Here is a 25652-nt window from a genome sequence, read left to right as displayed (position 1 = left end):
ACAAGAGACTCATTTTAGACGTAAGGACACCTACAGCCTGAAACTGTAAGGTTGGAGAACCATTTACCATTCAGATGGTCCTCAAAAGAAAGCAAGGGTAACAATCTTCATATCAGATAAATTAAAGTTTATCCCAAAGACTGTAGTAAGAGATGAAGAAGGACACTATATCATACTTAAAGGATCTATCCGACTAGAGGACATAACAATCATGAATATTTATGCCCCTAATGTGGGAGCTGCCAAGTATATCAATCAATTAATAACCAAAGTAAAGACATACTTAGATAAAAAAAAAAAACCACTAATACTGGGAGACTTCAACACAGCACTTTCTGCAAAAGACATATCTTCTAAGCACAACGTCTCCAAAGAAACAAGAGCTTTAAATGATACACTGGACCAGATGGATTTCAGAGATATTGACAGAACTTTACATCCAAATGCAAATGAATACACATTCTTCTCAAGTGCACATGTAACTTTCTCCAGAATAGACCACATACTGGATCACAAATCAGGTCTTAACTGATACCAAAAGATTGGGATTGTCCCCTGCATATTTTCAGACCATAATGCTTTGAAATTAGAATGCAATCACAAGAAGAAATTTGGAAGAAATTCGAACACACGGTGATTAAAGAGCATCCTGCTAAAGATGAAAGGGTCAACCAGGAAATTAGAGAAGAATTAAAAAGATTCATGGAAAGTAATGAGAATGACGATACAACCATTCAAAATCTTTGGGATACGGCAAAAGCAGTCCCGAGAGAGAAATACATCGCAATAGAAGCATCCCTCAAAAAATTGGAAAAAACTCAAATACACAAGCTAACCTTGCATCTAATGGAACTGGAGAAAGAACAGCAAATAAAACCTACATCCAGCAGAAGAGAGTTAATAAGGTCAAGCAGAACTCAATGTAATAGAGACCAGAAGAACTGTGGAACAGATCAATAAAACCTAGAGTTGGTTCTTTGAAAGAATTAATAAGAGATAAACCATTAGCCAGCCTTATTAAAAACAAAAGAGAAAAGACTCAAATTAATAAAATCACGAAGGAAAAAGGAGAAATCACAACCAATACCAGGGAAATACAAATTGTTTTAAAAACATACTATGGGCAGCTATACACCAATAAATTAGGCAATCCTGAAGAAATGGAGAAATTTCGGGAAAACCACAAACTACCAAAACTGGAATAGGAAGAAATAGAAAACCTGAACAGGCCAATAACCAGAAAGGAAATTGAAGCAGTCATCAAAAACCTCCCAAGTCCAGGGCCAGATGGCTTCCCAGGGGAATTCTATCAAACGTTTAAAGAAGAAACCATACCTATTCTACTAAAGCTGTTCTGAAATATAGAAAGGGATGGAACTTTCCAAACTCATTCTATGAGGCCAGAATCACCTTAATTACAAAACTAGACAAAGACCCCACCAAAAAGGGAGAATCATAGACCAATATCCCTGATGAACACGGGTGCAAAAATTCTCAATAAGATACTAGCCAATAGGACCCAATAGTACATTAAGAAGATGATTCACCATGACCAAGTGGATTTATCCCTGGGATTCAAGGCTGGTTCAACACTCATAAAGCAATCAAAGTGATAAATCATATCAACAAGAGAAAAAACAAGAACCATATGATCCTCTCAATAGATGCAGAGAAAGCATTTGACAAAATACAGCATCCATTCCTGATCAAAACTCTTTGGAGTGTAGGGATAGAGGGAACCTCCCTCAGTATCTTAAAAGCCATCTACGAAAAGCCCACAGCAAATATCATTCTCAATGGGGAAACACTGGGAGCCTTTCCCCTAAGATCAGGAACAAGACAGGGATATCCACTCTCACCACTGCTACACAACATACTACTAGAAGTCCTAGTAGTTCAGCAATCAGACAACAAAAAGAAGTCAAAGGCATTAAAATTGGCAAAGAAGTCAAACTCTCCCTCTTTGCAGATGACATGATACTGTACATCAAAAACCCAAAAGCCTCCATCCCAAAATTGCTAGAACTCATACAGCAATTTGGCAGCATGGCAGGATACAAACTCAATGCCCAGAAATCAGTGGCATTTCTATACACTGACAATGAGACTGAAGAAAGAGAACTTAAGGAGTCAATCCAATTTACAACTCACCCAAAAGCATTAGATACCTAGGATACCTAAACCTAACCAAAGAGGTGAAGGATCTATAAGGTCAAAACTACAGAACACTTCTGAAAGAAATTGAGGAAGACACAAAGAGATGGAAAAATAGTCCATGCTAATGGATTGGAAGAATATTGTGAAAACATCTATGCTACCCAGGGAAATTTGCATGTTCAATGCAACTCCAACAAAATACCATGGACTTTCTTCAGAGAGTTAGAACAAATCATCTTAAGATTTGTGTGGAATCATGGGATCCCTGGGTGGCGCAGCGGTTTGGCGCCTGCCTTTGGCCCAGGGCGCGATCCTGGAGACCCGGAATCGAATCCCACGTCGGGCTCCCGGTGCATGGAGCCTGCTTCTCCCTCTGCCTGTGTCTCTGCGCCTCTCTCTCTCTCTGTGACTATCATAAATAAATAAAAAAAAAAATTAAAAAAAAAAAAAAAAAAAGATTTGTGTGGAATCAGAAAAGACCCCGAATAGCCAGAGGAATATTAAAACAGAAAACCATAGTTGGGGGCATCACAATGCCAGATTTCAGGTTGTATTACAAAGTTGTAATCATCAAGACAGTGTGGTACTGGCACAAAAACAGACACATAGATCAATGGAACACAATAGAGAATCCAGAAATGGGCCCTCATCTCTATGGTCAACTGATATTCGACAAAACAGGAAAGACTATCCACTGTACAAAAGACAGTCTCTTCAATAAATGGTGCTGGGAACATTGGACAGCCACATGCAGAAGAATGAAACTGGACCATTCTCTTACACCAGACACAATGATGAACTCAAAATGGTTGAAAGATCTAAATGTGAGTCAAGAATCCATCAAAATCCTAGAGGAGAACAACAGGCAACTCCCTCTTTGAACTTGGCCACAGCAACTTCTTGCAAGATACATCCATGAAGGCAAGAGAAACAAAAGCAAACATGAATTATTGGGACTTCATCAAGTTAAGAAGGTTCTGCACAGCAAAAGAAATAGTCCACAAAACTAAAAGACAACCTACAGAATGGGAGAAGATATTTGCAAATGACATATCAGATAAAGGGCTAGTATCCAAGATCTATGAAGAACTTCTTAAACTCAACAGCAAAGAAACAAACAATCCAATCATGAAATGGGCAAAAGACATGAACAGAAATTTCACAGAGGAAGACATAGACATGACCAAGAAGCACATGAGAAAATGCTCCGCATCACTGGCCATCAGGGAAATGCAAATCAAAACCACAATGAGATACTACCTCACACCAGTGAGAATGGGGAAAATTAACAAGGCAGGAAACAACAAATGTTGGAGAGGATGTGGAGAAAGGGGAACCCTGTTACACTGCTGGTGGGAATGTGAACTGGTGCAGCCACTCTGGAAAACTGCGTGGAGGTCCCTCAAAGAGTTAAAAATAGACCTGCCCTATGACCCAGCAATTGCACTGCTGGGGATTTACCCCAAAGATACAGATGCAGTGAAACGGCAGGACACCTGCACCCCAATGTTTCTAGCAGCAATGTCCACAATAGCCAAACTGTGGAAGGAGCCTCGGTGTCCATCGAAAGATGAATGGATAAAGAAGCTGTGGTCTATGTATACAATGGAATATTCCTCAGCCATCAGAAATGACGAATACTCACCATTTGCGTCAACGTGGATGGAACTGGAGGGTATTATGCTGAGTGAAGTAAGTCAATCAGAGAAGGACATTTTATGGTCTCATTCATTTGGGGAATATAAAAAATAGTGAAAGGGAATAAAGGGGAAAGGAGAGAAAATGAGTGGGAAATATCAGTGAGGGTGACAGACCACGAGAGACCCCTAACTCTGGGAAACGAACAAGGGGTAGTAGAAGGGGAGGTGGGCGGGGGGGTTGGGGTGACTGGGTGACGGGCACTGAGGGGGCTCTTACGGCATGAGCACTGGGTGATATGCTACATGTTGACAAATTAAACTCCAATAAAAAAAATTTAAAAAAAAACTTTAAAGGACAGAACCATAACTATTTCAGTTAACTCCATAAGGAATTTTGTATTTAAAAGAAAGAATTCAACTACTCAGATTGATGCCCCTCAAATTCCTAGTATTTTAGAGTGTGTAAAGAGTGTAAATAAATATCCTGGTGCCTGAAAAATCCTTCTTAGAACTGAGTTGATGGCTATAGATGGAATTATAGGTGGAATTACAGGTGGAAATCATTGCCTTGCTAAGGTTATTTCTGTCATTTTTCTTTAAAAATATTTCATAGCCTACCTCTTACAATTTAATGTATGTCATGAGATTAGGTTGCCCGATGCTATTTAAGAGTCACTGAAAGGTTTTCTCTTCTTGTGTTTAAGTGGGGAATTTTCTCTGGAAATTAACCTATTAGAGAATTTTCCCAGATTGGTTAAAAATAAGTCCTTGCAGGATACAATAAAAGGATTGTTGAGTACTTTAGGAAACTTGTCTACTTTTTTTTTTTTTTTTGTCTCTGAAGGCCAGAATACTTTTATAATTTCATCTGAAGGTTAGTCATAGGTATACTTAGTAACCCAGAGTTCTCCTAAATTTAAATAATCTCAGCTTATTTAATTGCAGTACTCTGCCAACAAACACAGGTTGTGCTGGTTTGATTCGACACAGCTTGGCTGGTGGGTTTGACTAATTTTACTAATTAAATCTGCCACAACCATCAACGCATGTGGATGCATATGGTTACAGTCCTCCGTTTCACCCATAATTTAGCCTGACAAGGCACATGTGAGTTTTCTCTTTACTCAATGTTTATATAAAGGGAATTTTTAGCACATAATTTTGTAATTCTCCTGAAATTCTGGCTTCAAAATAATAGAAGGGGGAAATATAATCACACCTCTGATAAAACAATTTAAAAATGGAAAAGCTGGTGGAAAACTTTTTAATAACTGAGATAATTTTTGCCTTTCAGAATTAGTTGAGATCATGCTTAGAACACGTTCGTCAGCATTGTTGACAGGGTTTGTGAAATCACCTTTCCTGTGTCCTCCAAAACTGAGAGCATGCCACTGTGCACAGACTGGTACTTTACTCCATAAAGAGCTACTGTGTCTATGCAATATGACCGGAGGTTTCAGTGCTTTTGGTACATGGACTTAATCATCGGTCAATTTGTCCATTTTAACATCCTTAGTAGTCAAAGTGTTTGTTTAGACTTTTTGTATTCATAAACTTGTTAAAAATTGTACCGTTAACGTTTATCCCTGAGGATTTTTTAAGAGTTCTTTCTGTAATGTTTATTTTACATATTCTTACAGTAGGAATTTTTCATACAATAGCTACAGTAACAAATGTATATTAACCGTATGCTAAGGCATATTTCTAAAAAATCTCCCATCAGAAAAACTAAGCATATTTAGAGTTCCCAAGAGGAATTTCACGCATACTTACCAATAACCCAGTCAACTGTACAGATTGCTACTATGTGTTAGTTTTTTCTTTTCCTTGTCTCTTGCTTTGGACACTCTTCACTATGCTTTTTTTTTTTTTTCACTGTGCATTATTGAATCGAGTCTGGTAGGTCCCTGGTTTTGTGCAGCCCCGCTGACACCCTGATACCTAGATGCCAGGTCTAGATGATGTCCTTTAGCTGCACCTCTCTCACCATTGCCTGGTGGGTTCTTTTTTTTTTTTTTTTAAGATTTTATTTATTTATTCATAGAGACGGGGGGGGGGGGAGGTTCAGAGACACAGGCAGAGGGAGAAGCAGGCATCATACAGAGAGCCTGAGGTGGGACTCGATCCAGGGTCTCCAGGATCACGCCCTGGGCTGCAGGCGGCACCAAACCGCTGTGCCACCGGGACTGCCCTGCCTGGTGGGTTCTATTGGATGATGAGGATCCAGAGTTCTGGAGTTTTTCCCACTGTGTTACAGTCCAAGGTTTATCAGTAGTAGGATTGAGCAGGGACAGAGAGGAGGAGCAAAAAGGGTGCTCTAGAGGCAGTGGGAGCAGTACACTCTTGGAACAGAAAGTAGTGAGATGCTTTGTAGAGAATTTAGAACCATAACAAAATTGGCTGAAATCTGGTCTGCTTTTTAGTATCACCATGTGCTGATGATTCTAAACAATATAAGAAAAAAAATACTCTTCCCTGCTTGGCAAACCTTTCCCACCACTCCTTCCCTTCAGTGCAGTGCTGTTTATAGATGCTTGCCCAGGACAGATTCTCCTCCAGGAGGCTCCTCAGTTCCTTATATATATAATATATTGATAGGTCAACCTGGCAATGAGTTGGATATGACCCCGCTATAGGCCTAGATCCTCTTACACTGTAATATTGAAGGAGGGATGAAATCTTTCCTTTTCTTTTCCTTCCCTTTCCTTTTCCTCTCTCCTGTCCTCTCCTATTCTCTCCTATTCTCTCCTCTTCTCTCCTCTTCTCTCTTGATCTCTTCTGTTCTCTTCTGTCCTCTCCTGTTCTCCACTGTTCTCTCCTGGCCTCTCCAGTTCTCTCCTGTCCTGTCGCATTCCCTCTTCATCTCCTACTTCTACTCTCCCTCTCTCACTGTTCCTAGGAAAAACTGATTTCTGTGAAAGACACATTATCTCCTCATACTGCAAGCTAGAGGTTAGGAGCAGCATCGTAGTGGAGAGACAGTCTGACCAGATGCCAGGAAACCTGGCTCCCAGTCCTGGCTCCCTGACAAGTCGTGTGACCCTGATGAAATTATATGGCCTTTCTGAGGCCTCACATGTGATATTAAGGTGATTGGACTCAATGATCCACAGCCATTCCAACTATTCTATGAAGAAAGAAAGTAAAAGGCAGAAGCAGAAAAGCAGATGGTTGATTAACACAGAGTACCACTGTGCTTTCCTTCTACAGCTCCCAGTCCTATTTTTCTGATTGTTTTGCTTTTGACTTTACAAAAAGATGAGATCTTAGGAACTCCTCTCTTAAGTTTCACCCATCATGGGCATAGTTGGTCAATATCAGTGACTTCCAAGACTTCGGCATAAGTAAGTTCTAGAAACATTAGAGACAATGCAGAATTAATTATATATGTCTCTACCAAATTACAGAGCCTGTGAGTAGTTGACAAGGGCATCTTGGCCCATCATCAACCATGATGTTACATACCTTGAACTGAGTGGTGTTCCTATGGAAGAAGCGTGAGACAGCATGTGCTTCAGTTTCCTTTTGATACATAGTAATATCAGCATTCAGCGTGCAAATTGTTTCTGACCAGAGAAGGCAGGAATCTAGTTCACAAGTGGGAGAAATCAGAGGTAAAAATTGAAGCAAAAAGACTTGGATAAGGTTTTAACTTGCTAACAGATATCTTTACAGTAATTGAGTTTCCCATTTATAGTTAAACACTTTTATTAAAGGAAGACTTAAAGATCTGGGGCACCTTGTAGTCATTCTTAAATATTCCCTTCTGCTTTATAATTTCAGAAGAAAATTAAGAAGCAAAAAATGCCTTTAAAACTATCACTCTCCCGAGCACACACCATTAGTACATGTGCTTGCACATTAACACATGCATGTACAATTCTACCTTTTAATTTGGTCTCATATCTACTACACATTCTGAGTGTTAATATAAATGGAAATTATAACAATAATACTTTTAAAATAAAAAATTATTTACTTCTAATAAAGTAAATAAGACAATATGATAATTATTCCATCTATACCCTTTTAAATTTGTATTATAAATGAAAATCTGTGTCTTGTCTACATCTCTGTTTCTATCTCTCTGTTTTATCTCTCTTTCTACACATATGCAGACCCAAACACTTCGTGATTTCAAAAGAAATAACTGGTTTTATGGTTTGTTGGTACCTGCCCAAAGATTTGCTTGGTTAGAATTGTTCACTTTTAATGATAATATAGATTTATGTCTATTATTGGTGTTCCTACTATAATTGAAATTTTTTACTAGTCATATTTCACCAGCTGCTTAATGTCAATGGATCTTTCATTCCTAGACCCTGAATTAAGAAAGACTTTTACATACATTCAATATGGATGAGACCCACTAGTTCCTACCACAACAGTGCTCCCTATCACCCATATACAATTTCATTTAAGATAAAATAGCGGCTCCAGCAGAAAATAAGTGCAGTCTTCTCCTTTGTAAGTTGTAATTGAGGTTATGGCACAGCATATTGCCTGTGGCAGAATCTATTACCAAGAAATGGATACCATGATTTGAATCTGGATGCAGTGTAAGTAAAATGAATTAATTATTAGCAGCACAGAATTGAAGGAAAACACAGGGTTTCCTAAAGTGAAATATATTGGGTATTTTTTTTTAAAAAAAAGAGGATAGAGCAAGGAACTTATTGATGAATCATATAGTCTTTTCCGCTGTTCTATGCCTTTTGGAATTCTTAAATGCTTAGGTTAAGGTGACTATTCTTAAATTAAGTCAAACTTAGCTCAGAATGTCATAGAAATGTTTTCTAGTATATTTAGTTCTTCCCCAACTTGAAGTTAGTATATTTTACTGTATGACTCTTAGTGTCACTTGGATAAGTGTCTAGCTAGTGATAGAACTAAATTACCTTTAATAGAAAAAGATGACTTTTACCCTGGCTGTATAGCTCAAATAATGCAAAATTGCTTTTCTGGGGGGGAAAAATTTATGAACAGTTTACCACTTGATACTACAAATTGTGAACTTTAGTGTCCATAACTTTTGCAGGTAATTATTTGGAAAAATCCTGTGGAACCTCATGTAGGATAATGGTTGTCCAACATACTGGTTACTGGGTACTTCCTATTTCTTTGAGGAGAAAACTATTCTCCTGTCTAGTTTTGGGCAGTCACAGCATGTATGGATCAAAGCTGTACTTTAGAGTCCAGTTCAAATGATCTGATAATTAGACAAAATTCCTGCTAGCTTCTGGCAATGCCTTGACTGTTATCATGTTCAGTTTCACTTATTTTCCTCTTTTACCCCTATGTTTTCTAGGCCATATTGAAGAGTAGTCTCTTCTCTTTACATTAAATATTGATCACTTGAATGATTATAGTACTCATTTAAAGCATGATATGAATTACATGATTACATGATTTTCAGAACTAAAATTGAGACCCAAAACACCACATTAAACACACACACACACACACACACACACACACACACACACTTACACATCATAAGTAAATGGAGCCTCTTCTTTAGTATATGATAGGCATGTATTGTATTGCTTCTCTTCTCTGCTAGCAGTTTCCTGTAAGTTTTTTCGACAGCTGGCAATTTAGCCACCAGTTTAGTGGAAACAATACATAATCATCAGTTCATACCATTATATTATTTGTTGAGGGCTCGCTTTCTGCCAACCAATTTGCTAAAAGCCTTATGTATTAACCAAACCCTTGTAAAAAGCAATGAAACTCGGGCATCTGGGTGGCTTGGGCACCTGAGCATCTGCCTTTGGCTCAGGCCATGGTCCCGGGGTCCTGGGATTGAGTCCTGCATGGGGCTCCCCACAGGGAGCCTGCTTATCCCTCTGCCAATGTCTCCACCTCTCTCTGTGTGTCTCTTGTGAGAAAATAAATAAAATCTTTTAAAAAAAGTAATGAAACTCTGATAGTAATGATAACTCTGATAGGTTAAATGACTTATCAAAGGTGATATACCTAGGAAGTAATACCCAGGACTCAAATCTAGGTCTCTTTGATTTTTAAAGGTCATGAACTTAAACATTATGCTCTGATTCCAGCATCAAGTGGGTGGACAAAGCCCTCTAGTTTTCACATTTTTGAATGTCATGCATCTAGCAAAAGTCAACTTCTCAACATTCCTTTTTGTTCCTCTTTCAGGGCTTTAAATGCAGTGGCCTAACCAGAAAAAAAAAAAAAAATGTACCATAGCAAGCTATTGCTCTTAACTCAGTTGACAAAAGTTAGAATTACAGATTGTCTTCTTGTTTGGTTTTTCATAGGCACTCAGATCCTGGATCTACCACCATCTCTCTGACCTTGGGCACATAATCTAACCTCTCTATGCTTCAGTTTCTTCGTGTCTAAAGCAGGGTCATTGTGAGGATTCAATAAGTTTATACAAATAAAGCATTAAAAATCTGGTACACAATAGGCAGTCAATAAAAGATAGATGTAATTATTAATCACAGCTCAAATAGAAAGTCTCATTTCCTGAGGGCATCTAATATGCCTTTGGGTGGAAATCGACATGAAAATGACAAAGATTCATTTAGAATGATATGTGGGTCTGAATATAACCTCTCCCTTCCTTTATCTTTCCACACTCCTCAGCTCCAACAGTTTTGCAGCACATCTTCTGATAGACTCAATTGAAATATCAGAGTGGAGAGGGTTGGAAGATGAGCCCAGAAAGACCATCAACAGAGTGCATTCCAATTTAGCACTGTTTCACACCTCTCTTCACACTGCAGAACCTAAAGTTTTGTTTAAGGACTTAGCCATCTTACCACTACTTAGTGGTAAGTACTAAGTACTTGGCCCTGGTGGCAGCCAGGGGCTACATAGGAGAAGCGATTGGAAATAGCAGCCTTATAGCTTTCCATTGCTTGGTAATGGTGAATATGCTTGCAATTTTGTTGCAAAATAAAATTGATATTATACAGTTATGGAAATAAGTTGTGAAGACGAGTTAGCAGAGTTAGCAGACATTATATCTTTGTAATAAAACATTCTAGTGGTGTGTGTGCACATAGTAAGTCATTTTTTGGCAGACACTAAAAAATTAAAGTTTTGTAATGAGAGATGTAAATAAAAACCATCAGTAGAGAGAAATGGTTGCCCCAAAAGAATGGAAAATTTTGAGCTATAGTATCTGCTAAAGGAGGATCTATTTTTGTGATCATAATTATTTCAGCAAACAGCTGTGGATATTTCCCATGTTCCAGGTACATAACTATTTGCTGGGGCAACAAAGATGACTAAATCATTGTCATCCTTGCCCTTGAAGTACTGCCTAAAGGAGACAGGTAATCAAAGAAATAATTGTAAAACATGACAATGAGTATGATGATAAAAGTAAGGAAAGAATGCTGAGAGCTTAGGTGAGGGAGTTGGCTCTAGGACTTTTAGAAGATTCAGAGAAGAAGGTACATGCATTGGACATTTACTGAATGAATGAATGAATGAATGAATGAATGAATGAATAGTATGAAAAAAATTATGTGCTCATAGGGATAAATGGTGTGCCCTGTGACAAAGACCTGGTATTTGGCAAATAAAAGGGGAGGTTCATTGGACTTGCAAGGGCAGAATCCATACTGCAGAGCACTGTAGCCTCAAGGCAAGAGGAGTTGCTTTATTACTCTTACCTCTCCCTAAAAATTGAGTAATATGTAGTTAAGTAATGTAAATCACATGCTGTTATTTACAGAAAGGTGTAACTTGCTGGGGAAAATGGTGTCTAGGTCAAGTTTTTGCATATGATATCTTATTTCAAACTATATAACAGAGATATGCTTTTTAAAAAAGATCAGCAGTATATCTTTTGGAAAGAAAAAAATCCCTTAAAATCATAAGTAGATGCTTTATTTTATTTTATTTTTTTTTATTTTTTAAGTAGATGCTTTTTGATTTAGGATTTTGCACATGTGCTTTCATAAATAGGTTTTTCACGTCTAAGTTTCTAAATGACATTGAAGTTTTCATAGACTAAATATTTACCATAACAGAACATATCACTACACCTGTTCCTTGGAATCATTTGTATGCGTGTGTGTATATGTGCATGTGCGTGAGTGTGTATATATCTCTCAACATCTAAATTGCCTCTATAGAAATTCAAAAATAAAAATTGGTATATCAGGCTTAGAGGTACTATTCAGTTATTAAATCTTCTAGCTAATCCTAATCTAATTTTTCTTTGAATAAGTTTCTTCCTCTGGGATAGTGTAGCATTCAGTCACAAGTTAATAAAAATAACATTAACAATACCAAATATAACATTTACTAATTGTTTACTATGTCCCAAACAATGCTGTCAACTCTTTCCATACATGATTTCATTTAATCTTTATGATTAACAATCTGAAACCATTTTTTGGGGTGCCAATTATAGAATTCATCACTTTTCTTTAAAAGTAGGCATTTTCACATTCTATTTGATCCTTTATGTCTAATTGTTGCACTTAAAGTACATAATTAGCTGCTGATTTTGCCCCTAAATAACTCAGTTCTTCTAAGAACCATCAAATGTTCCTTTCCATCAGTTTTTTTCTGCTTACAATTGCAATGATTCTCTGTCCTGATTCTTCAGTTCCTTAAGGAAGCCCTGGATTAAATCAGACACTATCCCCATAGCCTGTTCTTCCTATATTTTTATTCTCCTATTTTTCCCTTATAAGACAGAAATTTTTGCTTGAATGTAATCCTGTTTTAGTGTTATTGATTTAAAAGTCTTTGCCAATAGATATAACCAGAATTTATTTTATTTTTAGAACAAATATCCTTATTGAGAATATATAATAAAGATACTACAGATTTTATAGTAATTTTAACTTTCTTAAACACTTTCATGTCTGTTGGGAGGCCTGCTCTTAATGCTACCAGGAAGGTAGGTCCGAGCAAGTACATTGAGATGAAATTATTTGCCCAATTTATAAGATAAGCCAAGTCCAAATCCAGATTTCTCAGAGGCTAGGCTGTTTTTTTTTTTTTTCATTCCAAATTTTCCTTAGTTTTTGCCATAATTAAAATAATAGTATCATAATTTTATAATGAATGTTTAAATATACCAAGAGTTTCAAAATTCACCATATTATATCTGTTTAATATCATAAGGAATTGAATTGGGCATATATTATTGATCGATCCTGTTTTATGGATGAGGACACCCAGACTCAAAAGAAGTTAAATAACTTCCCAGGGCTATGTGTATAATGAGCAGCAGAGGCCAGATCTTTACCCAGGTCTAATAAAGGTTATATTGAGTAAACAGATCTAATTTGAGATTTTATATATATATACTGAGTCAGCTTGGCTATAGAGGAAGCAAGAAGTTATTTACTTGTTCACTGTTTCAGAGTTTTTTGCTAGGTAACCTATTGATTCCACTACAACAAATGACTTATGCCATATCTTTTTTTCAGGAAAGAGTTTCAGGAAACAGGTAGCTTAATTATGTCACTCTCATTATGAATCAAGCCTGGAGTCTTCGTGTTTCAAATGATAGGTATTCATAGTTTTCTCTTTTAGTGTATTATTGATTGACAGAGATCTCTATTTCAAGTGGGAGACTTGAGATTTCATGTTTGTTTGCTGGTTCTTCTTTTAGTGGTAACTTTCAAAGGAGGTAGATAAATTTAAAATATTAATAAGAAGTATTAGATAAACTTTGGATCTGATTTATTCCCCAGATATCATCTTAAAGGAAAATTGGAGTAGACCAAAGTGGCAGATCATGCACAATTCATTTAAAATTCCATGGAAAAGACACAAGGACAAAAAAAAGAATATATCTATAAAAGCACTGAAGAATAATGAGAAAGTGTTCCCATGAGTTAGGGACAATACCAGAATGCCTGCTATTTTACTATTATCCAACATTATACTAATTATAACAGATATTTTAGCCAATGCAATAACACATACCTTACACACACGTGCACCCACAAACACATAAAGACAAACTTATCACTATTTTCAGATTATATACTTATCTATTTATAAAAATAAAACCATTACAATTCATAAAACAGTTTAGTAAGTATCCAAGGTCAAGGTCTATTTTGGTATGAGAGTGGCATGATTGATTACACCTTTCTTTTAGTAGTAAAACCCTGGGAATTGTCATTAGGGTTAATCAAAGCAAACAAAACAAAACAAAACAAACCCACAAACAAAGAACAAACAAGCAAACAAAAAACTCATGAAGAGGTTATTGAAATGACTGAATGAAAGACAATGAAGTCAGAGTAGAAAAGGGATGAATAAATCAAGAAAACTTTCTTATCTAAATATAGAAGAACATAACAGTGTATGGGATAAGTTATCAAAGTAGGTGGGAGAAAAGGCACCAGTGATAAGTTTGCCTTTGGAGAATGGTGGCACTAATATTCCAGATTGGAAATTCAGGAGCAGAAGTTGGTTCTTTTAACAGTGACTCTCCATTCTTTGCTTTTAATTGCACCTGAAGAGCCTTTAAAAATACTGATACCTAGGTTGAATTTCTAGGGACTGTAGTTTAGCTGGATAGGGCAGGAGATCATTAAAAACTCCCCATGAAATCCTAATATATAGCTAAGAATAACAATCTTTGTTCTAGACAAAGGTCAGGAAAAAAAAGATCAATAAAGGGTCAGAGAGCAAATAATTTAAGCTTTGCAGGTCATGTGGTCTTTGTTGCAACTATTCAACTCTGCCTTTGTATTGTTAAAGCCACCATGAACTCTACATAAAAGAATGTTCATGGTTGTGTCTTTAATAAACTTTATTTCTAAAAATAGCCTTGAGCTATGGACCACAGTTTGTTGAGAGAAGGTAGCCACTACTGTGGTTCTATTGAATTTGCCCCAATAGTAAGACAACTGTGTAGATGACATTCAACAGGCAACTGGATGTGAAGATTTGGAGTTGGGAGGAGTCTTTGTCTGCTCAGACTGCTGTCATGAGATACCACAGATGGACTGGTTTAAACAACAGGAATTTCCCTCTCACACTTATGATGGCTGGCAAATCCAAGCTCAAGGAGTCAGCCAGTTTAGCTCTCCAGTGAAGGTTTTCTTTCTAATTTTCAGATTTCTCCCTTTATTTTTTATCCTCAATGGTGGAGAAAAAAAGAGGGAAGCCTGCTTTTTGTCGTCTCTTATTTTAAGTACAATAATGCTCCCGTAATGGCCTCATCCTCATGCCTCATCTAAACTTAATTATCTTCCAAAGGCCTCATCTTCAAATACCATCCCATTAGGGGTTAGAGCTTCAATGGTTGAATTTTAGGAGGGACACTTCAGCCTATAACAGGTGGAGACTTGCAGCTTGACCTATATGCTTCAGAGTCTTTAACATATAGATGATAGTAGAAGCCTATGTGGAAGCAAAGTTGCCCTGCCAAAGGTAAAGAAAGAAAAAAAGTCAAGGAGTAAACTGAGAAGAATATCTGTGTTTAAGAACTTGGTCAAAGGCAGTCCTCCAAAGGGAACTTAAAATGATCAGCCAAATAAGTAAGGGCAGATTCTGAAACTGAGTAGTATTCTGCGATGTCAGGGAAGATTTCATTATCCAGTGGTGGGTATGAAGAGATAGGGAAAGAGGCAGAGGGGCAGCATTAGAATTGCCCAAGACTTGGTGACTTCTGGAAAACAAAACAAAACAAAACAAAAAAACAACAAAACTTGGGGCATCTGGGTGGCACAGTTGGTTAAGCATCGGACTCTTGGTTTCAGCTGATGTCCTAATCTTAGGGTTGTGAGATGGAGCCCTGAGTCAGGCATGGAATTTTCCTCTCTCTTTACCCCTTTACTCCTCCTCTTTCTCTAAAATAAGTAAGTAAGTAAGTAAGTAAGTAAGTAAGTAAATCAATCAATCTTTAAAAAAAAAACAAAGCAAAAAAACAAAACAAAATGAAAACCAATATTGATAAATTACTGAATGTTTGACCGTACTTTGTGTGTGTGTGTGTGAGTGTATCAGAAGGTTTTTTTTGTTTGGTTTCTTTTGTTTTTTTTTTTGAGAACTAGCCTTCCATCCACTCTCAGTTCATGTGATCAACTGAATGAAGGGAACAGGGCCAAGAAATAGACATGATAGATTTCTTGGTGACACTGAGGGCCTTAATCTGATAGTGCCTATGGCTAGACCTATACCTCCATTTCTTTGTTACATCAGTCAGTATATTTTTTTTTATAACCATATCATTTGAGTTCATCTTCTGTGCCTTATAGATAAAAGTCATTAAATGATAAGAGTTTAGAACCTACATTAAAGGGAGATGGGTAGAAAATGGAAGGAGCAATAAACTGAGTCTAGGTTTATTCTTCCTTCCAGAAACTTGTCAATGAATGTACAGACGGATAAGATGTTAGGTTTGTGGAGGAACAGGATAGAGGAGGGTTTGTTGAAGAGGGGAGGGGGGGATAGATAGCTGAGGGATTTAAGGTGTAGAAGAAAGGGGGAATGTCTGTTGGGTTAAGTTCCCAGATATGGAACACAGAAAACTTGCAGCTCTGGTCTCCCTTTTTTCCTCTATTTTCCAAACATCTTCATTTCTCCTGTTGTTTTATAACAGTGAATATGTTGCTTGAGATGTCAGTAGTTTGTAACATTTTAGGGAGAAAGTAGGATACCCAGTGTGAAGCAAGGGCCCAGATCCATGAAAGGACTAATCATTAAAGAAGTTACATTACTAAAGACCTTCAAAAGTTTGTTGAAGCTTATGTATTTCTTAGTATTGTACAAATTGCTTTATATCTGTTTTTTTTTTTTGCTTTATATCTGTTTTATTCATCTGTAAAAATATATCACTTTTTTCAACTTTTAAAAAAGCCATTTCTTCTGTAACAGAGCCACTTTTATATTTTTCCTTTATATACATGTATAATACACATATATAAACTTTAAAGATTCATCTAAATATTTTTCTTTTTCACCTAACACTAGTGTTAGGAATGGAAAATTATGATATGATTCAGCAAGGAGAGGGATTGAAGTGTTTTTCATTATTGACCGTGTTCAGGCAAAATAGTTGGACAAATTGGGTAATGGAACTAAATTATATTCTATGAGGTGCTGGCCTTAAAACTGTCATTCTTTTATATCTTCTGATGAAACACAGTTGCATTTGAATTGTGTAAATGATAAAAAATAAATAATTGCGGTATGCAAAGTGGAAGATACAGTACTAGTTATACAGAATAAAAAGAAAACTCTCCTAAATTATATTTACTTAAACGTCTAAAGCACATATACTAACATTTTATAAAAATGTGTAACTGAATGATTATCACTGTGTAATATGATTTCCAACATGTCATTCAAAGACAACTTGGCTGTTTATAAATCTTTGAACTTTAAACTGCTGATTTATAGTTTCTTTTTCCCTCATCCTCTTGTTTTGAAGACTTGATATGGGAGTGCTAATTAACATTAGGTTTCTTAACTGATATACTTGTAACTATGCAAATAGAACTATTGGAGCATTTTATTTTGAAACTGCATTCTTTGTTGGGCAATATCACATTTGAAATCATGCTTGAAGAAACATTTTTGTGGCAGGAAGCCAGTTCTCCCATTAAGAACATATCGTCCATGACCAGTTCACTGGTTTATTTTCACAATGTTCATTGTTCCTGTGGCTCATACATGGCTAATGTTGAAAACTGCATGGAAGGGATGTGTACACTAAGTTGTTTTATTCATATCAGGATATACAGTTTAGCAAATTACAATCCATGGAAATTAATGAAAATTTTATTGAGAACTGTATGTTTTGGCAACCTGGTATAATATTTTACTGACTTCTTTGGACTATCTAAGCTAGATTACATTTTAGCTTCTATATTCTTTGTGTATGTTTTTTGTCTTAATTTGAATTTCCCTAAGAAACAGATCCTATGTCAAGGATTCCTGTGTGAGTGGTCTGTTTGGACAGCTCACAAGTTACTAGAAGAGTGAGAAATAAAACAGGAAAGGGGAAGCTTTTGGGAGAATATTTGGAATGATTTAAAACTGTCTCAGAGCTATCTGGGGCTTGAACTCACGACCCCGAGATCTAGACTTGAGCTGAAATCAAGAGTCAAACATTTACCTGCCTGAGCCACCCAGGTGCCCCTCAAAGTTATCTTACCCAAAGGACAAGGGAGGTGGGATGTTTATACACTAACCCTCATCAGGCATCAGCCGAATGCCACAAGGATAGAAGAAGATGTGTTTTTCCTGGCTGGTCTGGCCTGCCATGCGAATAGGCAGAGTAGTCTTTGAAGCTTCAGAGAAAGCCTCAAGGCCAAGAGAATACTGGCAGTTGGAAGTCAGTTGGAGCTCACTGAAGCAAAGATAGCCGGGAGTACTAGGAAGGCCATCCAAAGTATCTGCCGTATTTTCTTTGTGCTTATGTTCACTCAATGTTATTTTACCTCTATCTGCAGAAATATAAAGGAATTATTTCTCAATTGTATATTCATTAATTCATTAGTTTACACACATTTATTGATTTCTCTTTCTAGGGGCTACCATTCTAGTCAGAGAGGCAGGCATGAGGGAAGAATATGACATATTATCATGACTGAGGCACTCACAGGGTAATGAGCTAGGGGGTGGGGGCAGGGATGAGCCATGGAAAGTTTTCAGAGTACACAGAAATTTGAATTTTTTACTCCATTTATGGAAATGTACAGAATCCTAGTGCCTTCCAGAGTGACTCTGGCCTTTTTTTTTTTTTCTTTTCTTCCCTTTTCCCTTCCCTCATCCCCTCCTCCTCCCCCTCTTCTTCTTCTGCTTCTTTCCCTTCTTCTTTCTCCTCCTCTTCTTCCTCCTCCTCCTCTGAAGTTAAGAGAAGCTAATTAACATGTCTAAAATCATAAAACTAGTCCATAATGAAATTAAAATCCTTGGTTTCTGATTTGGGCAGTGCAGTGCGTGTTAGTGAACAGCTTCTGAAGACCTTTAGGAAAGTTGTATGAAAACTGATTTCAATCTTGGTCAAAAACTGGAAGAGCTGGCAAATGCAACTGTCTGGGTATTTGAAGGTGGTAGGATTAGGGGTAATTGTTCTTCCTTCTATTTTCTTCTTTTTCTTTGCTTTTATAATTAAAAGGGAGATTTTCTTATTAAAAAAAAAAAAGATACAGCTACTATGATCAAGTGAACATGTGGTTCAACTTACTTAGAAGGTCAGGAAAATTGGGCCCAAATCATAACTGCTAAGCCAACGAAAAGATAATTTCATCACCAGGATAATTAAGTGAGCTTTTCTAAAGTATCTCAAGTTAACTTCTCCTCTAAGTAATATGAATCCAGGCATAGTGTTTTTTTTGGTGTTTACTTTAATCTTGTATTGTCATTAACCAGCTTGTTACATGAATCACTCTTGGGTATACTATTGAAACGTGTATGTGTGTGTGTGTGTGTGTGTGTGTGTGTTTTAAAGATGTAGGATATTATGCCTGAGTGAATTGATTCAGCGATTTTAGTTCCTAATTGTGTGTTACTGTGTTTTTGTTCTCCAGTGGGCTAAGCTGCTGTGCCTCTCTCTTCTGTATAGCATTTGCACAGTGTTCACATGATGTTTGGGTACTTAGGGGTCAGTTTTTCCTTATGCTCAAATGATGTGAGGTACGTGAAAGCTTCCAGAACTATAAACTCTAATTTCCCAATCATGAATAGTTAGGAAACCAGAGTTCTGGGTTTTCATTAACACAAGGTCCTACATGCCAGCTCAGCTTACTACCTGCTAACCTTCCTAGATCTATTGGGAAATGTGCATTGGCAGTTTTTCAATCTTGCTAGAAGTCATAAATAGATGCCTTTCATATGAGATGTACTAGGTTCGGCATATTGACACTAGAATACATTATTCTTTTAGCAGTTGAACAAATTAAGATAAAATGATGGTTCTACTTTTTTCAATGTAATAAAATGAGCATAATTGGGCTAATATCTTAATCTGCTAGTCAGGAATTAGATTATATACCCACAATCACAGTTTGACTAGGGGAAATTACATGTTTCCTTTTCCTTGTTCTCTTGATGACCTCCTACAATGCCAAGAGCTGAGAGAGACCTTGTCAGACAGAGTGATTGGAATCACCTGGAGCTTTCAAAAACAGCCCTGATGTTTGAGTTCTATCTCTCCCAGATCCTGGTTTAATTGGTCTTCTGTGCAGCCTGGGATCTGGATTTTTTTAAAGGTCCCAGATGGTTCTAATATGCAACCAGGTTGATGGCCAGTGAGTGTTCCCATGTGACAGCATACTTCCCTAAGGTAACTCTCCCTATTATTCGTCCTTTCTCTTTTGTTTTCACTAAGTTTGGGTAGTATCTCAGGGCATAGATCTGAATTGTTAGAATAAGGGACCTGCTGAGCAGTCCAAGGAGATTCAGATGGTTTCATTTTATGCTCGGATTGACCATATAGAAATTTAAAGAAGACCCTCAAGAACCCTGTATGCTACCATGCAGGTGAATCTGTTTGTCTGAGAGCCCCTCTGTCACTTCCCAGCTCACCCAGGCACACTCATCAGTCAAGACCTACCTGTGGACTCTTACATCGACAAGGACTCTGTCTAGTAAGGACGATTTCATCTTCTACGTGCTGGACTTGGCTTTTTACTAAAAATATATTTGTTTCATTTCATGCTTTCAAATGATGTTTAATATTTATTTTAGGATTCATATGTTTATGCATCAATACAAAAAGCGAGTATTTGTCATCTCATATTTTTGAACAAGATGGCACATCAAAACATATACTGGAGGTATGAATCCTATGGTGCTTTTGGTACCTATTTTCTGCATTATTGTATAAAACAGGAGCCCATATTCCTTTAAAAATTGACAGACATTGGCTAAGAACATGATATTACTTACCCTTGGATGATTTTATTTAAGAATTGTACATAACGGGATCCCTGGGTGGTGCAGTGGTTTGGCGCCTGCCTTTGGCCCAAGGCGCGATCCTGGAGACCCGGGATCGAATCCCACATCGGGCTCCCGGTGCATGGAGCCTGCTTCTCCCTCTGCCTGTGTCTCTGCCTCTCTCTCTCTCTCTCTCCCTGTGTGGCTATCATAAATAAATAAAAATTAAAAAAAAAAAAAGAATTGTACATAACTGTAAAGCTTTGGTGAAAAATGGTGAGAACGATTCTAGTTATTGAAAACCCTTAAGATTTCTTTCCATTAAAATGGATAACAGTTTCAAAAAGATTGTCAGCTCAGAATCTGGCTTGCCTTATAGTTTTAAGAAAATATCTCTCATAAAAACATATAATGGAAGGACTGAGATCATTTGCTCATGGAAAAATAATTTTATGTATAAGTAATATTTTAAATCATTATTTTAAAATAAGTTTTATATAAAAAATAAAATGTTTTATGGTATTTGAGACTTCTTAACAGGATAGATATAACTTACATAATGCTCTACCTTATGGCAAACTCTGTTATTCAAAATATACCTTTACCTTTTCTCCCAGATAGAGTTTGGGCAATCCACTAGCTGGACTTATAATGCTATACGAACTATGACTAGGCACTATAGGGTCTGGAGAAGTCAAAATCTCTTCTGAGCTGGTATTTTCAATGATTATTAAGGAAAACAATTGAACTTTGGCCTTTCCCTAGGCAAGATACTCATTTAATTAAGGCATCTGAATATTGTGTTAAAAATACAATCTTCCATCATGAAATTCTGTTTCAGTATGTCAGAGAATTTGAGATTTCAGTATAAAATAAGCTCTTTTTTTTTTTTTTTTTTTTTAATTCATGAAAGACACAGAGAGAGAGAGAGACAGGCAGAGGGAGAAGCAGTCTCCCCACAAGGAGCCCAATGTGGGACTTGATCCTGGATCCTGGAGCTGAAGGCAGATGCTCAACCACTGAGCCACTCAGGCATCCCAGCTCTTTTCAACCACTGAAAAAAAGTTAAGATCATTATTGCAATTTTCCTCTGAAAAATAAAAATGTGCTTTGATAGAGCTTTTGGTCTTTATTACTATATGCCCATGAGTACCCACACACCCATTGTTGTGTTCATCTCCCATCTATGTCAGTAGTGGAGTTATGAATTATTCTAGGTTAGATTTTAGTGTATAGAATCTCTGTATTTCAACAATTTCAAAAATTCTGCTATCACTTTTTTACAGTTAAGCAAGTTATCTCACTTAGGTTGTAATCTGGAATTTGAATTTAAGTCTTCTTTAGCTGAATCTTCTCAAAGTAAACATAAATGTCATAGCCAAGCCACTGAAGAAATTCAACAGTAATGGGTGGTTTTCCTGTGCTTTTCCATGTTTTTTGGTTGTTATTGTACTTATCCTTCAATATGCAAAACAAATTTTAGCAAAAAGGCATACATTCTTGCTAGATTCTAGATTTGTGTATTGATTTTCTAGCCACAAACATCTTCTTCAGACATTTTTTTTTCCTTTAAAAATATTTTACTTGAAACTATAATCAAATCCTTTTTTTGGTGTTCACATACAGCAATGCTTAGGTTATTGGTATTTGTTAGGACTAACTTTATCTGAAAATAACAGAAATCTTAAAATAATAATGGTTTAAACAAGGTAGAAGTTAATTTTTATCCTCATGTAAAATAAATGTGGACTTAAGGAGTCTATAACTGGGATGGTGGCTTGACTATTACCAGAGTCTTGGGTTTCTGAATTTTTTAACACATGACTTTCACTCTCAAGATCACCACAAGCACCTCAGTGCTATTGGATTTCCAGCCTTCCCAGTAGGAAGGAAGCTAGAAAAAGGGAGTGGGGTGCCAAAAATGTTGTCTTCTTTTTTTGTAACAAGTTTCTATAAATCCCATACATCACTTCCGCTTAGACCTCATTGTCAAAGCTAGTGAGCATGGCTATACCTTGTGGAAATGGGAACTTCAGATTTTAGAACTGTAGTTGGGTGTAATCCCATCACAAATGATTAATAAACGGAAGAGGAAAATTGAAGTAAATAATAGCAATCTTTGGCACATTAGCTTTCAGATTGTTTTGGAAGACATGCTTAAATTAAAAGCACTCAAAAGTACAATTATTTATATTCTACATTGGGAAACAATAGTATAAACAATATAAACAAAGCTAGTAAGCAAATTGCTTTATTGACAGCTATGAGGTTTTATCTAAAAGGACCATAGTATAGTCAATAATATTGTAATAATGTTGTATGGTGACAGGTGGTGATACGCTTGTCTTGGTGAACACTGAGTAAGGTATAGAAATTAATCAGTCAAAATCAAAATCAAAAGAAAACAAAAGTGGGCAGAAGGTACAAAATACCAGACCTAAATATTTACATAAAAATATGTAATGATTATATGAGAAAAATCTAAAATTTTTTGTACACCAATCACTTGTTTAGCAACTCCATTTATTTAGAACATTTATAAGAAGGGATGTGGTTGTATATTTTGTCTAGAGTTATTTAGTCAATCTTCAAGGATAATCCTGAGTTTATGAACAATTTTAAAATTCTCAAGGCTCCATAAAGTATCAGGCTCTTTGCAAGTATTAGAGACTGTAGCTTCTTTTTTTAAACATTATACAGAATTCTTGGGAGTCCATAATCAGTAGCATTTCATGAAAGAGTAATAAGTATTTTAGGTTGTCTATTACTAACAGAGCCCCCCAAAAGTTAGTGGTTTAAAACAGCAGTTGCTTTTTTTTGCCTCTGTTAATGTCCCATGGACCAAAACTAGCCCTATGACACAGATCATAGAGTCCAAGTGGGGGGACTACAAATGGTATGTAAATAGCAAGAGTTGTGGTTCTTTGGGGATCACCAAAGGAACTCTCTACCACAGTAAATTCTAAAAGCCACTGTTTATTGACTTACTACCATGTGCCAGTTACTGTTTTAATCACACAATTGCCCTGCAAGGACGGTTTGATTTTTTACAATTTTCAGATAGGAAAATTGAGATTCAAATATTTTGATTAACCTGTAGGCAATCACAAAGTTCTAAGTAGTGGTGCCAAGCATTTCACCCAGCTCTGAATGCCTCCAAAGCCTTTCCTCTTTCTACAACCACCTTCTTAACCAGTAGATGCAGCAGATATATCTGCTCCATGTGTTTTTACTCTAAGCAAACAAAAGCCTTTGCCGCCTGATGCTTTTTTTTTTTTTTTTTTTTCAATTGAGGGCAAGAGAAGGAGTCTCCTAGATCTTTTAATTAACCAAGAGCAGCTTGTGTCACAGAGCTGCCTAACAGTGAAAGCTAAAGAAAGAAAGCACTGGCCTTGAGACAAGACAAGAGACCTGCGCCTTTGTGCTCAGTGCCATTGCAAGTTCTTTCTTTTCGGCAAATCTCAGCAGTGGTAACAGCCTCTCAGGTCTTTTCTAGAAAGTTCCCCATGTTGGTACCTTTCTCCTAGAATAAAAATGTGTTAACAGGGACGTTGCAACATGCTAATTTTCAACACTTCCTAAGTGGTGTGTTCCAGATATCACAGTTTTACTAGAACACTCTTGTTAAAATAAGCATGGGTCATGCACATTGCCATGAAATTCCATTCTTCACATTTTAAGTAGCATTGAGATTGTTCTTTTCTTTCACTATTTGGCAGATCAGGGTTCCCTTTTAAAATACAAGAAGTTAGTTACTTATCAAAGTATTTGATTAATTAGTTAGACCTGTCAGGCCAAACAGAACTAGCTAGGTCTTTTAAATCTCTTAATATGAGCCAATTTTCACAATAACCTGTTTCATTCATGGCCTCGGCGTTTTAAATTCTTGCTCATTAGTGACCTGCTATTTAGACTTGTCTGAAAGGAAAGCATCCATCGTGTTAAACAGGGCTCATTATGGATTATAGGTTTTCGAATGGGGATGCCTATACACAAAAGACTGCCCTCCCATTTTCCTCTGAATTGCTAATTGGACCTTCGCCTTGTTTTTACAACCAAAGGCTAAGCTTCACTAAGGAGGCAGGCTTTTATAATGTCACAGTTTGGGTTGTACTGAAGAGCTGGTGACCTATCATTATCAATACAGATGTGGAACTAAAGTAAAGCATGTGTTTGGTTTTGCTGGAGACAATAAAAATAATGGCTGCTTTTAAAACCAGTAAAACACTGAACTTGATGGAAAGAGAAATTCATTGAATATATCACCCTGCAATAGCTCAATTCCCTGAGTGAAAAATACAACCACTGAACACTCAGAAATAAACACTATATAGTTAAAAAAGAAACAAAACACAAATCTGAACCCACAATACCCCTCACTGACTTCTAAGGAAATAGTGTTCTCATATTCCAAAGAAATATATGTATTACTATATCCCCAAGGGATTAGCATCATCATTGTATATCATACAAATGTCCCTAACAGAAGTTCTTTTTGAATTCTCCTTGGTTAAAATAATTTTCTGTTTTATGGTAGTTTCACTTTGTTTTAAAACACTGTATTACTTGAAGTAATTTTTCTATTTTTATTTTCTTACAGAATTTACTGTTTATTTTCAAATTACTCCAGACCCTAATAGTCTATTTTGCTTTTGGCAGAATTTGTTTATCTATTGAATTGCATTCTGTTTTGTTGAATTTCCTTCAGTGAATGTCTCTTCAATGGCTTCGTTTGGTGGCAAAGCATTAAACTACTTCTTTAGGACCTTCAGGTTACCATTTGTAACATGTACCCACAATCAACCCTCTTAATAAACCAAGTGTCCTAATTAATTCAGTGAACCCTCCAGCTTACGTATTTATGGGCGTGACTCCTTGAAATGCTGATACATGAATTCCCATTGGTCTTAAAAGAAATGATTTTCCTGGCAGTTGTCAGAGTTATCAATTTTAAGAATTCAGATTTAATATGTTTGAGGTTAGCAAATTCAGCAGACAACCTAAATGCGG

General features: G+C 36.6%; 1 protein-coding gene and 2 long non-coding RNA genes across 9 annotated transcripts in view; 2 read left to right on the top strand and 1 right to left on the bottom strand.

Moving 5' to 3' along the window:
• MACROD2 (mono-ADP ribosylhydrolase 2) overlaps window positions 1-25652 on the top strand; it is a 1919734-nt gene that overhangs the window by 757278 nt on the left and 1136804 nt on the right. The gene's annotated exons all lie outside the window — the stretch shown is intronic.
• LOC144297912 (uncharacterized) lies at window positions 5258-18119 on the bottom strand. Its single transcript, XR_013364838.1, has 3 exons — window positions 17954-18119; window positions 7263-7384; window positions 5258-7148 (listed from the first exon to the last, which is right to left on the bottom strand). It is a non-coding gene; the product is annotated as an uncharacterized LOC144297912 (long non-coding RNA).
• Window positions 18215-21745, top strand: LOC144297913 (uncharacterized). 4 transcript variants are annotated; one of them, XR_013364840.1, is made up of 5 exons: window positions 18215-18367; window positions 19836-20049; window positions 20287-20353; window positions 20454-20542; window positions 21556-21745. It is a non-coding gene; the product is annotated as an uncharacterized LOC144297913 (long non-coding RNA). The 4 variants fall into 4 exon arrangements; XR_013364839.1 differs by lacking the exon at window positions 18215-18367 and adding an exon at window positions 18426-18829; XR_013364842.1 differs by lacking the exon at window positions 18215-18367 and adding an exon at window positions 18428-18814 and having other exon boundaries at window positions 19924-20049.

This window comes from Canis aureus, chromosome 26, assembly GCF_053574225.1.
Source record: "Canis aureus isolate CA01 chromosome 26, VMU_Caureus_v.1.0, whole genome shotgun sequence".
In the NCBI taxonomy this organism is placed as follows: Eukaryota; Metazoa; Chordata; class Mammalia; order Carnivora; family Canidae; genus Canis; species Canis aureus.
Note: the sequence above shows the minus strand (reverse complement) of the source record. Positions and strands in the feature narration are given on the sequence as shown.